At 42.9% G+C, this 18,955-nt stretch overlaps 1 long non-coding RNA gene across 1 annotated transcript; it reads left to right on the forward strand.

The window, feature by feature from the left end:
• The first annotated feature begins 5,626 nt into the window (after positions 1-5,626).
• Positions 5,627-9,475, forward strand: LOC111932852 (uncharacterized). The gene is made up of 3 exons (XR_015290358.1): positions 5,627-6,693; positions 7,214-7,857; positions 9,187-9,475. It is a non-coding gene; the product is annotated as an uncharacterized LOC111932852 (long non-coding RNA).
• The last annotated feature ends 9,480 nt before the right edge of the window (positions 9,476-18,955 follow it).

Consider the following 18,955-nt stretch of genomic DNA (forward strand, 5'->3'; position numbering starts at 1 on the left):
CCTGTTTGAATGGTGATTGAGCAATGATGGGGAAATGTTGTTTCATGGTACTGTGGGTCCAGAGTAGGGATGGGGGTTCTTTTAATAAATTTTTTCTATTTACTAGCAATACTAGCCAGTGTATTGCTTGGTTGAATCAGGCCCTGAAGAGAGCTTGGATGAAGATCTTGAGCATCTGCAGCAGGGGAAAAAACTTTAGGTCTTTCCTGCAGAGTTTGGGATTTGGAATGCAGAATAACTACCTGTGGATGATATTTCCAAGTAAGCAGGAAAAGGTGACTTTTGTGAAGGTAAAGGAGTTTTTTTTTACAGCACCTCATCCAGTTGACTCGTGGTCTGGATTAAGGTGTTACCAGTCATTCTTCTACAAGTAAGTGTGAGGGTTTGAGGTCTTTTATCCTTTCTATTCTCTAATTAAAAAAAAAAAAGAAAAAAAAAAAGAAAAGAAGAAGAAAAAGCCCCCCAAAAGTCTTCAACAGAACAAACCCCAAAGACCTGCAAATTGATGCTTGGAGAATGGTACTATTTGCACTGACATGTCCTTTGTTGCTGCAGGATGCTTTCCTTGGAGCTTCTACCTCATGGTCTACTGCTATAAATTGCAATGTGACATGACTGGAACAGGAAACTGATCTTGCATCAAACTTTCCTATGAACTGCTACAGCACAGGCTGTGTAATGTTTCCAGCATCAAACTGTCTAAACATCTACCTACTCACAGAGCAGGGAATTCCTTATTAACTCCATAAACATTTGTCAGAATAGTTTGTCTCAAGGAAACCATTAAAGCACTATTTATACTTGACTAGAAAAAAAAATAATTAAAACAACGAAGGGCAGTTGGTGAAGGCAAGTTCTGCGGGGTTCCCTTGTTCCCTTTTTCACTAATATCCCAAAATATCTGTATCAGTTGACTTTTCATCTGCCTGCTCCTATTTATGCACATCAGTGTACGTTCTGCTGGGGAAGGCTTCAGGGTGAACACTCACAGAAACTCCAGTTCGTAGGAGGCAGAGGAAGGAAAGGGAAGAGCTACCATTAAGTCAGATAGTTATGAGATTCTGCGTGTTCCTGGTGGTGCTGGAGGTCTTTCTGCATCTTAGAGCCTTGAGAGCTGCTGTACTGCTGTCAGTAGCAAGATGACTTCTAAGACAACATTTTCATAGCAATTATGGTTTGAAAACCTTTGTGATATTCTCCTTTTCTCTCTCCAGCTGTTCCCAAACCAAAGTTGCCTTTCCAGTTGATCACTGGGTGCAGGAAGAAACGCTCCATGGCTTTTCCCAGGGCAAAGATGTATGGTCTGTCCTCTGTGATTTGCTCTCCCATAAAGCCTGTGTGGTCACGATCATTAGAGATGCTTTTCAGACAACTATTATTAAAGCTGGGAACAATGAGGTTTTATTTTACATGATAGATCTTTTGAATCTTTCTGGATAAGCAGCTAGACTGATCATTGTTTAACAGTTGTGTGCGTGGGAGAGAAGTTTCCCTGATATCTGTGCTGTCAGTTTGACCTAGGTGGTGTGGGTGATGAGTCCCTCTGGGACAGCAGCCAGACTGCTAAAGCTTGAGTGCCTCCAGAGCATGACCCTTCCACTACTTTGGGGGTGCTTTACCATGACTGTTTTTCCCTCTGTATAGGTTTTTTGTGAGCTATCTTCTTTTATTTTCTTTTTTTTTTTTTTCAGTAATTCCTGCAGACTGGTGAAATACGTCTGTATTTGTGCATATGACAGCTTGTGCATGTATTTGAACTGCAATAATTACTGCAGATATATGATGGTGCCTTTCTCTGATCAGATTTTTATTCTAGACATATTTTTCCTTTAAAACTCTCTTCCAAGTAGCAGTGAACTGCAGGAGCAGTTCTTCTGATATGATTCTTTCACAGTTTTAGAGAGCTCTACATGAAGATTCTGAACTACTTGCTAATGGAAGATGATAGAGGAAGGGTCCTTTTAAGCTTCTCATATTTCTTACACTTTTTCCCTATGGTTCTGGCTCTAGGCCACTATCCAAGCACACGCAGAGCAGGATCAGCCTTTGGTCCTGCCCAAAGCAATGGCTGCTTGTAAGATTAGAGCCAAAAAAAGAAAACATAGAGAAATGTTAAAAATAAGCAGGCAGGGAAATTCTGTTATTTATCCCAGCCTATAATTCTAATGAAATCACTTGAAAGAAGTGATCCCACTTTCCCCCTTGCACCCACTCCTACTTATGCTGGCACAGGCATTTGTGAGACCATATTGTGAACTGTAGCAGGTCTGAAAAATAACCCTGGATATCACATTTTGCTATTAACTGCAGAAGATGTTTTATTTGTCATGAGCCAGCAGCTGCATTATTTTCTCTACTTGCTATATGGAGTCACACAGATGACTTTTTTTCTAGAAACCTTTGTAAAACACAGTTCCCCTTAAATGCTATATTTTGCAGTGACTAGGCATGCTTCTATCAGGGAAAATGACAAAAATCCATCTGGAAATGAGGAATTAGGTCATGATAGTTTCTCCCCACCCACAAGGTCTTTTGGAAGATAGGGAATTTAGACTCATATGCTTTCAGCCATTATTCAAAACATCCTGCTTATCTTTCAAGTACCATTTGGTCCCTGGCTTCTTTTGTACACATTTTTTTGCAGTATTGAGAGTGTTTTTTCATTGCAGCAGGCAGAAGCGTCTGTTTTCTTCCCACCCACTTAGAAGTGCTACTTTGCAGCTCACAGGTAATGCTGTTGTGGATTGTCCTGTACGTGCATCTGTGCATCTCCTCCTGTGTGAGCTGAAGTGAATCAATGTTTAAACTACCCTCTGCTGCACTTACCACAGACAACTGTGTTAGGGACAGCTTTTTGTTCTGAACTAGCCTTTACTAAATCCCAGTTGTGCACTTCAGATTCTCCTATATGGCCCTGTAAGAAAGTCAACATGCAGAATAAGAAAAGCAGAAATCACTTGTTAATCCATTCTCAGCAATGGCTGTATTTTAACTTTAATTAATTAATTAATTAAACTTCTAATTTCGTTAAAATCATAGATATGGCCTAACTTTTCTAAAAAACCTGAAAGAAACAAAAACTCCCATTAAAAAGGCTATGGCAAACAAAAAACCCACACCAAACCAAACATTATGCGTATCTGCAGGCCAGGAGTAAGTCAACACACCCACAATCTCTGAACTTTAGTTTCCCTGACTTGCTTTGAGATATATGAAAGTAAGGAATTCTTGTTTCTGAGTGCAACTAATTCCTTAGGGGTTTGGTGTGTGATCTCCTGGGGATGTGCTTCTTATCCAGACAGGTTCTTTAGCTTTCCTGCTAAGGTTTCTGTGGAAGCTGGGATACTGGCCTGGGAGCATCATTGCCTCACCCATTATTGCACTTCAGATGTGTAATAGTTAAGAATATATATCTACTGTATTGTGCCTAAATGTTAAAATTATTTTGCTTATTCTAAAGACTCTCACAGCTCTGTAGCACTGATTTTATCCCCAGGTTCCATTTGTATTTGTGACACAAATGCTTGGTATGTTGGCTTTACTTAGATTTCTGTTAGCAATATGCTCAGTTGCTAAAGGATGTCAAAATGCACAGAAGTGAAAAGGCTTGGTGTCCAGAGATGGAAATGTTATTAATGCTTAAATGATTCTATTCAAATCCCAGTTAACGCATCAGTTGTTATGAATGTTAGTGTGTTGGCTTGTGCAGTGCACTCTGTGATACTGGGCTGGGATTTTCCCACAGGTATAAATGAGTTAATTTTATTAGAAACGTAAGGGTTTGTGCCTGTAGGGATAAAGGGCTGGTGAACAGGGAACTTGCAGTTGCTCACCCCCATGCTTCAACTCTGCACAGTGGCACTGCTGTCAGAGGCCCCTTTCCTGTGAAAGGAGCCCTGAGAGTGTCGCAGCTGTGAGGTGAAGACATTTCGCGGTGTGGTTTAGATGGAAAGTCCCTGCTATATAGGAAACCGTCCCTATAGCAAGAGGCTGGCTGACAAACACACCAGCCCTTCTCAGACACAATTACCAATTTTAAAGAGGAATGATTTGTGCCCATACCCACAAATTTACAATATTGGATTATGTCCCAAATTTGACCTACATTGTTTTGTCCTATTTTCTCCTTTATAATCTCTTCGTAGGGTCCATGTAATTTTTTTGTGTGTTTTGCTTTGTTCTTCAAAGCACAGATTAAACCACACTTCTGTCTAAACAGATAAATTCCAGCAGTATTGGGTCCTATAGCAACCCTTCAATTTCACAGACCAGAGAGCCACAAAAAGAAATAAAGATGGTTGAGCAGAGATTTTAGTCCTGAGTTTTTGCAAGGTCAGAACACCAAAAATAACAAAAATAGTTATGCTTGCATGTGTAGTTAAAGACGTTGGAGAAAAATACTTTGTCAAAACAAAAGGAAACCCCTAGCTTATGGCTGATTTTTGCAGTTAAAATGTGAGTTGGAAGTTCTAAACATTTAAATTGTGAGTTTTCTGGACAACAGAAGCAAATAAATCTGTTTTCTGATTGGTTTCTCTGAACTGGAAGCTGCCATGCATTCAGCTCCTTCCCAGCACGAGGGGATCCAGGCAAGAGGGAAATCTCCTGAACCTCTTCTCCTACCTAAGCCCACATTTCTGTCTCCATGGGCTCCAGGAGTTTTGCTGAGTTACAGAAACAAGTCCAAACCCAAGGATGGAGGAATTCCTGCAAAAACAGTGTGAGCTCTGGCTGGAGACTTTCTGTTGAGTGCTTGTGCCTCCTGTGCCCAGTGGTGGCTGAGATTGCACCACAGTCCTTGCTTCTCTGGAGCAGACTCTCTGCCCAACTGCTAATTTTCCCAAAACCTGTTAGTAAGACAACACATTTAGATTTTTGCCACTCAGCTAAGTTTTATTGAAAGTGAGTGGTGATTTCAAAAATTTCAAAGGACTAGTCAGGCAAAAAGTGACACACTGCCCATGCCTCATTCCATTCAGAAATCAGGATAAAAGTGTTCCATGAATGCAGTTTTATGTTTGCCTTTGCATAGGTGAGGACTTGCAGGAAGAGGATGAAGGCAATCCCCAAAGTGGCTTCCAGGAAATCCCCAGCACCCTGATATCCCATCACTGCTGTGCCTCTGATCTTCTCACCCAGTCAATTCCAGGAAAATACCAGTCATCTTTATCCATTTTGTAGTCAGCAAAATTGTTAAAGAATTATTGAGGTGAAATAGTCTTGGCTCTTTCTCTCTGCAGGAGTATGAATATGGCTTCTCCAAGAGGTAGCATGATGACTTGCAAGGAGCTGTGAGTCCATCTGTAAACACAGAGTTGTATGTGAAGGAAAAATCAGGCTTCCGTGGTGGCTCACCTTGTGTGTGGTCTGCTTACTTTGTGATACCTGAGGTTCAGAGGTTTCGCAAAGTGACTTGAGGATTTACTTTGGTGTGAGTTCTGAGACCTTTTTGTGTGGTGGAAGTGGTTCAAATGAGCCAGAAATCACAGGATTGACATGAGGGAACCTCAGGGGATGCAGAGAGAAACTCTTGTTATTAACTTAACCTGATTCTACTGACTCTTCATTGGGTTGTTCATGTACCAGCTGTGGTTGTAAGCCCTGTTTGTCTGAATGGGATTGGGCCATCCTGGTGCTGTGGGTGTTCAGAGGCTCAGCTGAGATGTTGTGGGGATGTTCAGGGGCAGCAGGACCAGGTGCTGGTGTTCAGTGCCCTGATACAGGGGTAGGAAGCTGAGAGGAATATTAGGAGGTGATGCCTCAGTTTCTCAAAGGATTTAAGCCCAAATGAATCAGTGAGGGTTTCTAGAACGGAATCTCTAGTGGATGACAATTCACTTCTCTCTCTCTCTCCCCTCTTGTCTTGCCTTCTGTCCTTTCTCACCCTTTGCAACAAAGCAGTACAAGCTTCAGAGCTGATGTACAAAGAGCTTTTGGCCAGTCAAGCCAAACGCTGAGGTGCCAGGGATGAGATAACACTCAGATTTGGTGTGAGCAGTTCATCCTCCCCTGAGGCAGTCAGACCAAATATTATGGCTTGCTACAATAATTTCCTGTGGGCTGATAACCACTGATTCAGTACAAATGGTAGTAACAGGCTCCATCAGGAGCTGTCCTGGAGGGCTGTTGATTTATTTAATCCCACAATGAAGATTGAGTGAGCTATTATTTCGAAAGGCAAGCTGGATCCAGCGTGTATTTGTATCAACACGCCAGAGATGACACAACCAGTGCCTCACCCAGCCCAACAAAGTCGGTTTTTGCTAATGTTTTATTTGGTCTCCATGTTTGGCTGGGAGACAAGCAACTCTCTTTTGATGTGTCGTTTCCATGAACAGTACACAAAAAACAGTCTCTGTGAGAGGGTGGCGCTGCTGTGTCCTGCTCACTTGATTTCTGTGCCCCTCCCTTCGGCATGGGTTCTAGTGGGAGATGTCACAGTGAGAATAAGGACCTAGGGCTTTTGGAGTTGCCGCAGTGGCTGGGACTGCCTGCCCACCAAATGCAGCTGGGAGCTGCTTACAGTTCCTGCCACATTTTGGAAGCAGCGAGGAGAGCCTGTGGGTGGTCTTGCTGAAGGAGTCCTGGTCAGACAATGTGCAGCAGCTGGTTCCCACCTGCATGTGGGCTCTTCGCAGGTTCCTCATGACTGCTGTCCTTGGGGAGCCCACAGGCACTCAGGCATCTTTCCAGGTATGAAGTTTAAATTTTTGCCCCTTTAGTTTCTATGGATCATTTTTGACATTGTCCAAGTTGAAGCAACTGGAGCTTTCTTTGATCTAGGAGTGAAGTTGACTCAGCTCTGCTTTGCCCAGTTTTATTTAAGGACCGTGACTCCTGCTTCTGAAACATTATTCATGAATGCTGTTACTGCACTATCTGCTTTTCCATCTGTTAGATGCCATGGCCTCAGCAGCACAAATGCCATAACAGTAGCAGCTGTCAAAGGTCTATTTAGGCATCTTCGAAAAGTAGTAAAACCTGATACCACTGAAGATAAGCCAAGTTTTATTACAATAAAGTTTTCTTTGGGTCTGATTTTAGAAATGTTACTACTTAGAGCACCTCTGAAATTTTACTTTTGATAGGAGGGAGGTTGTACTCATCTATTATTTTAAGAACAATTATTTTCTTATTCACAGTTTAAACAATGTTGTGTTACTGTTTATAACCCATCTACAAATATATAACCCTCTGTTCTATCTGTTCTCAGTATTCTGTTTGGTTGCTTCCCAACTCTGGGAGTTCATATGGGATAAAAGAGGATCACTTGGGCCAAACCCATGTCTCATCTTCTGGGTAACCTTATGGCTTCATGACTAATCAAAAGTCTAATTAAAAGCATAGCTCACGAAGCAGAAGATTCCCCAAACCAAGTCCTGTGTATCACTTAGAAATGTAAAATTTCAATTCTGGAGTGAATAGTGCATTTAAATATGAATGATAATTGGAGAAACAAATTAACCTTGTTTATGCTAATTGAGTAGATCTGAAGACTCCCTGAAGACAGGTGTCCCATTAATAAGCATAGCCTAATGGACTGCAGTTCCTTCAGAAGTCTCGTAGTCTCGACCAGGCACAAGGAAACAACCAAAGAATTCTGCAACTCTGCAGCTCCATGATGCTGCACACAGACAAGCTGCGTGTCTGCAGGAGGCCTGGGCACCCCATCCCTGGTCCTGCCTGCCTTTACACCCCTGTCCCCATGGGCTCAGCACCTGCTGGTCCTTCAGCCAACCTGGAAAATTGCAGGAGAGCACAGTTCTTCCAGTCCTAGCCCAGGAGGGACAGGGGTGATGATGTAATGGCCACCAGCTGCTCTTGGGGCTAGGTCTGCCCCAACAAGAAATTGAAGAGGTGAGTGGTGCCCTGTGGCAGCTGCACATTCCTTGAGAGCTGAGAGACACAGCGGCAGGCAGCGCTGGCAGCTTTCCTGGCATTTCATGGGCATCTCCCTGCTCACGACTGTCGATGTCTAAAAAGCACATTGGAGAAATGCATGTTTTAGGGCTAAAACCCAAAATGGGAAGAGTTGTGCTGGGGCCCAGGCTCTTCCTGGTGATAACAACTGCAGTCTGCAATCCATCAGGGAAGGTGTACTTTTGGTGTGGCTGGTTTTTCTGCCTGACACTGTGCCCTTGGTGCTGCCATAGGGCAGCCGGCAGGAGCCACTCTGGGAGGTAGCACGGCACGTTCCCTGCAAGGTACATGGCACTCCTGTCCCCTCCTCCCCGTTGCCTGGAGCCAGCCAGGACAGCCCAGCATCGGTGGGTGGCATCGTTGTGTGGCGACCGCTGGCCATGGGCCACGCCAAGGGCTCCCTCAGCACCCTGGGGACTTTGCACAGAGCGCTGATCCTGCCCAGACCTCGGCAGCCCCTCACCAGGGACCGGGCAGGGGGGTGACAGGGCGGCTCAGGGAGAGGGCAGGCTCAGGAGGGTAAAGATGGGGTTGTTGATAAGGCTTCAATCACCAAACCGGTCTGGAACCGTGTGATTTGGCACAGTGCGGGGAGCTGTAGCTAACAACACAAAAGATGAATAATTGCAGGTCGTGGCATTCATTCTCCGAATTTAAAAATGATTGAGCTCTCGGTGAGGGCAGGCAGCCGCAGGTTCGGGCTGCCTTTGTCCCCCCAGCCATGGTTAGCATGGCACTGAGGTCTGGCAGCAGGCGCCTCTGCTCCCCCGGCCGCGCCCCGGGGCAGAGCGGGGCTGTCCCTGCTGCTCTGGGCACGAGTGCCGGGGGCTCTGCTCCTGCCCCTCGGCTCTCCGCCCCAATCAGCGGAGCCCATGTGAGCTGTGACATGGGTAGGTCACAGCCGCTGCACTGCCTGTCCCGAGGAGCTGGAAATGAAAGGGGCAGGAAAGACAAACATCGGCTCCAGACAGGCACATCCAGCCCGGTGCTCTGCTCTGCTGCTGCCTCGAGTCCCAGCCACAGAGACAGAGGTTTAGAGGGATTCATGGGCTAATGGGCCTGCCTGAACTGACTTTCGTTCTGTATCTAAAAATAATGGATGTGCTTAGTTAAAGCGTAGCAGCTAATGACTGGGAGCAGCGAGGTTTTTATAATGTCGTTGAAGGGAAGGTAAAAATAAAAGGGTTGGTTTCTAATTAGAAAACTGTAACCTATATAAAACTATATCATATCAGGATTGTCTTACCTAATTTTACATTCTCTCAGCTCTTGATAGGTACCACATGTGAACGTGTCCTTGGAAAAGAAACAGTAGCTGCTGTGAGTTTCCACAGAGGGCTTGCAGTGAAATCCCGAGGATACTTACTGCTGGTTGGTGTAAAAATGCTGACTTTGGAGCTGCTGCTCTATGTTTTGAGCTAAGAGTCTGTGTGACTTTTGCCGTCAATCTGCAGGTACAATGCTTTGGTACAAATAATGTGGCATTTCAAAGCCTGAATCATGTGAGCAGGAGGCTGAAGCTAAAACAGGAGAAAATGAATCCACCGATGTTTGCTACATGGTCCTTTGATTGCTGACGGTGCATTATTCCCTTCCTTGTTGGAGTCTAAATGTCTACCAGCTCCTCTCAGAGTCACAGCATTGCTGACCCAGGAAAATTAGTTATTTTCTTTTGTATTACAATTATTTTTCCCCACTTCACTGAGCAACTGTTTGAGAATCCCCTTGCTGTCTCTGCATCTGCTTTTAATCTGCCTTTGTTGCAAAGCCTGCTGAGCTGACCCCCAGATAATTCTTTACAGTAGCAAGGGATGGTGCACAGACCTTCAGCACTGTCACTTGTGGGGAAGAGGTGAAGTCTGGGATGGTGAGCAAAGCTTAAGATTGCTAAGCATGGGGGAGAAAATGATGCCTAATGAAGCAGCAGTTTCAAGTCAAGGGTGAAAGGAGTGCATTACAGCAGACTTGGAGAAGTCTGGTGTTTATCTGCCACATCCTTTGTCTACACGTGGGAGAAGTGGGGGATGCATCAAGCAACAGCATCTGTACACAGGCTATCAAAGTGCATTTGACATTGCACAAAACTCATAAGAAAGCTTATTGAAAGTGCTTTGTGATGCACACAAGCCTTAAACTAGCTATGAGTTTCTCTTGAGTGTTCCTCTAGAGAGGAACCTTCTGTGTGAGATTATGGCCACAGCTTCCAAACACTGCTGCTGCTGCATTTGGCTTTCCCTGGGGAAAGTTGACTGCAGTTGCATTTCAGTTTGCAAAGAGAATAAAGCAAAAAGGAAAGAAAACACCTAAATGAATGAGCAAACAAACAAAAACCCAGAGAAAGAATCAGGTGCAAAAGTAGGAAGGACTATCACAAAAATAAATCATTGAAACATATTGGGTCACAAACTGGATATAAGCCATTGATGCTGGGATGTTGCAAGTAGAGAAAAAAATACAAGATTTGTTCTGAGATCTGTTAGTGGGATGATTGCACCAGCAGCATGGGGGCTTGACAGAGGCAGGTCACAGCCAGGACACTGGACACACTGAGAGATGTCCAGCAGACAGCAATAAACCTGGCAGTTGTAGAAAATATGACCACTGAGCAAAGTCTGAAATAATCGAGCTGGATGCTAGACCTTTCTCATTAGAGAGTATAAGCACCATTAATGAGTGTTTCAAAAAGACATGAGTGTGCATGTTGGAGCCTCAGGTGTACTTAGGTGCTTCTTAAACAGAACAACCTTAGGGTTCATCCAGTACTGTATTCTGGGATTGTTCTGTGTTATTGCAGGTGCTGAATTGGGGTTTTAGAATTTTCACCCTTGTTTTTCAGGATGGAGTGAGAGGAAGGCAGGCTGGCAGCCACAGCACAAGACCCCACAACCATAGCTCCAGGCCCCACTACTGGTTCCACTGCTGGTCCTGAGCAGCATTATCTGCCAGTAACAATCCTACAAGTCCTGGATTTCTTGAAGGGGTTAACAGCTAAACTCTTCTGAAATGGGCTGAAGTCTCCATGTGAGTGGAACTAAAGATCTGCTAAGTAATATTATGTTTCTGTTAAGGCAGCAGGAGGGATAAACTATCCTGGCTCATATATAAATATTTGCACTCAGTAACAGGAGCAAGGGTAACTGAAGAAAAATGTGAAAGACTCATGTTGTTACTGTTGTTTTCTGGAGTTTGCTGTCCTGCAATGGAGTACCTTTTAAATAATTCTATGGCAACCACAACAAAACAAACCCCACATGGCCTTTGGCTCAGCTGCTTTGACCAGCACCAGAATGCAGGTTGGTCACAGAATCTCCATAGCTGCTGGTATTTTATCCAAAGCACAAGTCTTCAGGAGCTGGGTCCTGCTTCTTTCTTTGCCCAGTTTAAGGAAATAAAAGTATAATAAAAGATGTTATATACCAGGCAGTTATAGAATGAGAGATACAGAAATAACCTGTTTTATTCCCAAAAGATAACTCTGAGCATCTGAGTGCTAGGCCACTCAGTAATAAAAGTCATCTTAAAAACATGAAGCAAGCTGTTCCCTACACATTCCCCTTTCAGACAAAACGATTGCAGAAAACAGCTTAAAACAGCCACTAAAACCAGCAGACATCCGGTTAGTAACCATAGGGTACATTAGGAAATCAGAAGTTTGCCTGTTTATTTGCAATTTTTTTGGCATAAAGAAATAACATCGTTCATGAGCCTCTCCTCTTTGGGGCTGAACATGCTGCTGGTGGAAGGCTGAGATGGGAGATCAGCAGAGGTTCATGACTGCCAGTAGCAAATCCTGTGGAAAAAGCAAAGGCAGAATTGATAAGGATCATTTTCTCAGAAGCAGGACTGGGAGCTGTGAACCCTGGAGCATCCTACTCCTTTACCAGCACCTTGTAGGTGAGTGAGATGGGATGCAACACAATGAATCTACACAGAACATCCTGGAAGGAGAGGCTACAAGGGCAGGAAACCCTTCCTGCACAGCAGGAGAACTAAGGCGCTGTGGCTCAGGTGATGCAGAGCAGTCTTCTTGCTGCTCTCCACAGTCATGGGTGAGGTGGGTCTGGTTTTGCCAGCCAAGAAGAATACAACTGCTCTTGGAGATTAAGACAGGCAGAGAGTGAGTAGGATCTATGAACCACCACCAGCTCTGAGGCAGAACTGTTACTGGCAGCATATTCCCAAGCACTTTACTAGATTTAATTTTAAATGCCCCTCTCACTGTGATGTTCTCTGCTTCCTCCAGGAGGTTTGGTTCATTAGGTCCATTAGTGCAATTAGGGATTCAACAGAGCAGACCACTTGAAAACATCAGTCTAAAGGGCATCTCACTGACAGCTCATGTGGCTGGCTTCTCTCTTGTTCCACCAGAAAAGCTGCAGGAAAAACAATAAGAATGTCCGAGTGCGTCCTTTCCTGGAGAAACTTCCTTTTGCCATGAAAAAACAAGAGTGCTCATGTGGTGCTGCAGTCTGATGGCAAAGTAGAGCTTACAAGGCTCTGTGCTACAGCTGGGCTGGGTGGGAGAGCACCCTGGGGCACAACCATTGTGGTGTCTCCCAGCCCTCACATCCTGGGGTGACCATCCATGCAGGAACTAGGATGGTCTTTTATCTGGAAACAGAACACAAAAAGCTGGAGAAACTGCTGATCACATAAAGAGGGTCATCATGGCCTTGTATTCCCTAAAATGTGCTTGTTGGTCAGTGACAGCAAACATAGCTGTCTGCTGGAGATGGTGGATGTCTATCATGAGCTGCATCCTACCATGGCTGCTCTTGGAGAGCAGGGGGCCTGGGAGTGAATCAGAAGTCAAGTTTTAGCCTCCCTTATGCATCACATTTCTTCTCTCACACCTGGAATGGAGCTGGTCAGGGTGTGGGGCAGCTCTGGCACCATTTAAACCAAGCTGCAAGCCAGAACTGAGTTATTTCTTGGTGTGTGCATTTGGAAGAGGCCCATTCTCCATGCTGTCCTGCTAGCAATCTGCTGAATCAGAGGACAGTCAGTGCAGTGAGAGTAAAATCACTTGTCAGGGAAGGAGTGATGGCATATGCTAAAGCTGTTATGAGAATTTTGCCTGGCTTTAGTTTCTGTTTGATAATGTGGGAGATGATCAAGATCCACATTTAGATTTCAGTACGGAATAATCTAAGACAGCAACTCTTGATGTCAGTGGGAAATGAGCCTATTTATGCTAGACAGAATTTGGGCATGGCAGACCAGAACAGCCATATGTTGCACAGTATTATGCCACCTCCCGTGTACTTTTCTAGTTAGTTCCTAACAATTCAATATGCTCAAAGTAGAAGCAGGCTGTGCTGTGTTTTGGGAACTTGTGCAAGCAGCAAATCCTGTTAGGAGAATAAAGCTGTCTAGCCCATGGATTGCTTTTTGCATGCTCAGCACCATCAATCACTGCTCTGCCATGGCAGCTGGGGAAGGTGTGAGGGTGCCAGAAGTGTTTTGGCAAAGAGCAATGCCATCAGGGCTCATTCAGAGCCACCACTCAAGGGTGCTGCAGCCACAGCCCCTGGACGAGCACCTGGCTCTGCCATGGACAAATGTTTTAGTGGGAGATGTGGCTGAAGGGAATGCATAGCTCCACTGAGCCACCACATTGAACAGCTTGGTGTGTAAAGTTAGAACTTAGCAGGTTTCCTCTTGTGTTAATATGCAGGGCAGTCAGCTAGGGCAACTGTTTGGCTTCCAGGAAGGAGAGGACATTCCCCTGCATCTGGAATGGCTCCAAGTGCCACAGAAATATCCAGCTGCTGTTCGGCCTGTAAACAGTGTGTGCAGGGCATGTACCTTTCAAAAACCTGTACTGGCCCTTCCATTAGTTGAAGACTTAGGAATCTTCCAGAGGTTTGAGTATTTTTCTCATACAAATCCTATTAAATTGCACAAATTCTTCCTGAGACCATTTGTCCCATCACATCCACAGTCTATTCAATATACTGTCAGTCACCACATCCCAGCTTATGAACCTGGCCAAACTCCCCCTTGCACCCTCTATGCACAGCGTTACATGGGCTGTCATCCCCTGCCAAAGGCTGTGAACAAGTCAGAGCTGAAGAGAAACAGAAAAAGCACTTACTTTAAACAAACAAACAGACAAACTAGAAAAAGAAAGAAGAGTCAGGTCAAGTTTCTTCTGCAAGGCTTGGGCTATAACTAAAGTGCAGGTATTGGAACTTTCTAGACAATAAACACTCCTACAAAGACTTCTTTTATTAAATTTTTAAAAAGCCAAATTGTACAATAACACACACCCTCAGTCAATTCATATGATATTTCTTTTTCTATTGAATTTAGTTAAAAGCCTGCAATGGAGACTAATTCCTACAGCTGTGAGGATTGTCATTAGCCATGCACTGCACAGGAGTCAAACATTACAGCCTTCTGACAACTTTTTGGACGGCTGCATCTCATGTTGCCATGGAAATGGACTTGAGTTCATTGAAAGCCGGGTAATGGGTTCTAAAATCATCACTCCTTATATTGAAAAACTGCTGGGGAGACCTTAGGTAGTAGTAGTAATACTAATAATGTCTCAGCTTGTAGAACATTGGTCTTTGTTGATTTTATTTTGTAGAAATGTTATGTCCATGTTTAATTATCTTGTCAAGTATAACCCTTCCATTTGCATTGCTCTGACTGACCACAGTGCTGCAGCAGTCAGATGCCATTCAGACCCAGCAACAGGGAGAGCATCACTAAAAAAATGGAATTGAGAAGGGGGATTGTTTGTTTTAACTAACCAGGCATATGGACACAACTGACCTTTCCTTTTATCATGTCTGTCCTGTTGCACAACCATTTTCCATTAATCCAGAAGTGTTTGCTTGATCCACTGCCATTACAATATATGATAAAGTTCAGTATTATTATGTCCCACATTAACGTCCTTTCACTTTGCTGTGTTCAGCAATCTTCAGCTTTGCCCTAGTTTCATGGTGTTCTTAATTGTACTAAAAATGTTTGTCTCTAGCATCATAGTAACATCAACAATCAAACAATTCTGGCAAGGAAAATTTTGCTATGCAGATAAACTTGACCATGAGAATTTAAACTGTAAAAAAAAAAGTAAATCTTTTAGGGAAAAATTATGCCTGTAATCACAGGGTGAAAAGCAGGGCTGCGAACAAAGAAAGAAAGAGTTGGAAGCCACCTTCTCAGCCTATGGTTTTGTGGAAAAGCCTTCTACACTTACCAAGGATCCTGTGAAAACAAAGTGCTTGTATACCAGGCTTAATCTTGAGATATTTAATAGGTTACTTGCAAGTTATTTAACTTTATTGAATTACCAGAAGAGTAATTTTTTAGTTTTATATTAGCTCTAGAGAAACAGCATTATCCACTAGAAACTAGTATAATTTTAGTAATGTAGCATATCAAGATATGATGTTGAAATGGTTTTGAATCTGAGTCTTGAGCATATATTATGTACAATATATTGTAGCAAACTGCGGTTTTACTACACTTTTTTGAGGTTTAAAAACACTTCTAATTCTGGAAGAATCTGGCTCACTTGATCTGCAATCACCATGCATTGAAATACTGCTGAAATGAAGAGTGTGTATGTACTCTCCACCTTAATTTGTAATCTCATGGCATGCTCATTTTTATTTACTGATCAGCTGATTAGTGGGTAGATTCATGGCATTTCAGTCTATTTGCTTTCAACAGGTCCTTTGCCAATCCTCTGTCAAATTAAAGAGAAAATTCTGTAACCATTTCAATCAGTTTCCCAAATCTGACTTGCCTCCTTATGGTGCTTAACAGCACTCCTCAGTAGTATTTCCAGGCCTGTGTAGAGCATTCCTGCTGTATCTATTTAGAAGGATGCCTGAACTTGGTCCATTATAGTCATAAGAGCTCTGTGGCAGAGATGGGGTTTGCACATTCAGAGAGGAGGCTGGTGATGAAGGAAGCTAACTTCTGCAGTAAAAGTCATTAGGCATGCAGCCAAATTCAGATTTTATAATCTTCCTCTAGGCCATGCTTGTGAGATTCAGGGTTGATTTAATTATATTGTTTCTTTCAAGTAGATTTTATAGGAAGAGGATTGCTCTGTTTTCCTTCAGTGGCTACTTTTTTCAGAGGCTCAGAGGTCAAATGAAAGATCTCCGGTGGTTAATTAATTTCTGCATAACCTTCTCACACCCATTAGTGTATGGGGTTCATATTTTAGAATTAGGATTGTGACAGGGAGACCTGAGCTGGTGCAGGCTGCCACTTGAAGAAGTTCTCTGAGCCACTCTCCAATCAGCACAGTCACTTCAACTATTGCTTACAGCCACTGCCAAGCTACCACACGGCCTCTTGGTGCTGGGGAGACACGGAGTGCCTGTCCACTGAGGAATACACAGGACAAGGGTGATCTCCAGAAGAGACAGCACAGAGCCCTAGGAAGAGTGTTTCACAGAATTTTTCTGTCTTTCAGCATGATCTGAAAACTCCCCTTTTCCTTATGTTAGCTCCCAGTTTCAGTTTGGATGAGGTTGGAGCAGATCTCCCACTTACTGCAAAGCAGTGAAGTCTTGGCATTTAGAGGAAAATCAATATGAAGAATAATAATGCAATATAAACACTTTTGTTACAAATGCATAGTGTAAATAATACTCTTTTATAGCATTTATTTAAATCCCCAGGCACTGATGGAAAATAGGTCTCCAAATAACCTAAATAGTTTGGCACATTAAGCCCTCAGCACTTACAAATATTGGTAGTGTTTCAAAGAATGCATTTTTAAGTGAGCAATAAAAAGCAATTAGGCATGTAATTGTTGTTTTAGAGATTTAATCCAATTCCCACTGCAGTCAGTGGAAATCTACAATCACTTCAATGGGGACTGAGTTGGGACCTTACACATTTGAAGGCAGAGAGGGAAAAAGAATAGGGGGATAAGCAAACCTGAACAAAATCAGAATTGGGAATTTCATACACCTAATGAAATGCACAAAACATCTGAGATTGAAAACATCCTTATTTTGGGGCAGAAAGCATCTACTAAACACAACTGAAGATTTTCCCCCTGCCCTCCATACAATGCCTCTCCTATCACTTGACAGCCATATGATTAAATTATAGGATAATAAACTTTTCTGAACTTCTCAAAGAAGGTAACCCAGTTTTTCTCTGTCAGATGTCACACCACCTAATTATAATTAATTGTATTTCTGTATTTGTCAAGTAGCACAAATGCTGTTAAGACAGTGCATAAACCTGAAATGGGTAAACACTACTGAAGTTATATTTGACATATTTAGGATAGACATGAATCCTATCAACACAGGCAGATGGAAATATTCAACATATTTTATGCTATTATTTCCATTGAAAGTAAAAACTGTATTTAGTTTTTAAGGTGAAAATTGGGAAGATATACTGTTCCGAACATTCACAATTACTTGTGGGAATCATGGATCTTTTATCAATATCTACACTGCAGAGATCTAAATCCAGCTTGTTAAGTATTTTGTTTTCCCCTTGGCTGATGTGCAAATATACTATGACTATCAAGTTACACAACTCAAAACTCAGGTTCCCTGTTTGAGTCTTTAAACTTTTGTCATGATTATATCTGATGGGAAAAAAATGTTATGCTTGTTACAAGATCTTAGTGTAATTTTATTGCATTTTCCCCCTAGGTATCAGAGGATCTCATTTACAGCATTTAATTTCCTGTAGGACTGAGACTGCAGTCAAATATTTTGTCATGACAGAGTCAGGGCTAGGTTCACTGCTTTGACTGAAATCTGAATGGAATAAATAGAAGATGGATGTAAATGGGCTACTTGGAGTTCTGGTGGAGAGAACATCTCCTTTCTTTTGGTGCAGGAACAGAGGCAATGGGCATTAAGATGATCAGCCTGGTGTGAATGGAAGCTCTCCCTCCACAGTTTAAAGGTGAGACTCTAAAACCAAATAGGGAAAATCCTATTACCTTAAAACATGACTTCAGTCTAGGAAGAAATGGTATAGAGCTACACAACACATTTTCCTCATAGTGAAATGACTAGTTAGGAGACATGATGCAACTGACTTCAGTGACATGACAAAATAAGTTTCCAAAGATTTATAGCAACCTAAGTATTACTTCTGGTGATTTATAAAGCTGCACACAGATCTTCCTCCAGACAGCCAGAGGAATCAAACACAGAAGACACTGATGTATCACTGTTTGTTTGACCTCGTTCGTCACAAGAACAGGGCCTTTAGATCAAATGTGTTCGCATCAAGGCCAACTCTGCCCTCCCTACAGTTACTTGCCAACTGCAATGGGGCCTTGAAGAATTAACATTTTAACTATTGGACTCTAGAAAATGTATTTTACTCTTTCTAAAGCAATGCAAATACACTCCATTTTCAAGGAAAAGTACTATCTACCACCATTCAAAAAAAAAAAAAAAAAAGCAAAAAGCAATCAAGGACAGACTATGAGGTATTTGAGCAGATCACAGTATCTCAGTGAAACCCTGGAAATGCAGGGCGTTGAATTTGCTGATTGACCACTGGATGCCACTATTGTTCCACTGAAATGAAGAGTAATGTTGTCATATTCTGACTGGCTTACTATCCGAAAGAGGGGAGTTCAAATAGCACTGGTATGGGCAATTCTCTGTAGAAAATAAGCAATTAGATTTGAAATTATTAATGCATTTTAATGTGTTTAGAAATTTGATTTTTCTCTGGGCTCAGAGCCCCTTCCCTGCAGGAATCACCACATCAGTCTCTCCCTTTGAAGCCCTGGCAGTGTTGCACAGTGCCAGGCAACCTCCATCTTTTGACTAAAGAGAAGCAATTCCAAATCCACACTCTCATCATGCAGAATATTTAGGCATTATTCAGGAAAAAGAGGAAGAAATGAATGACCTAACATTAGCCTCCAAAAATTCAGAGTCCTGAACTGGGGACATGGTCGTGGTACAGTGGTCCCCAGCTGGCAGAGGCTGCAAGGATGCTCGGAGCCTCTGTCCATAATAAGCTCAGCGTTGTATGTCAGAGATACTTTAAGATTAGAAGACAACAG

This window comes from Cyanistes caeruleus, chromosome 9, assembly GCF_971803275.1.
Source record: "Cyanistes caeruleus chromosome 9, bCyaCae1.hap1.1, whole genome shotgun sequence".
Taxonomy (NCBI): Eukaryota; Metazoa; Chordata; class Aves; order Passeriformes; family Paridae; genus Cyanistes; species Cyanistes caeruleus.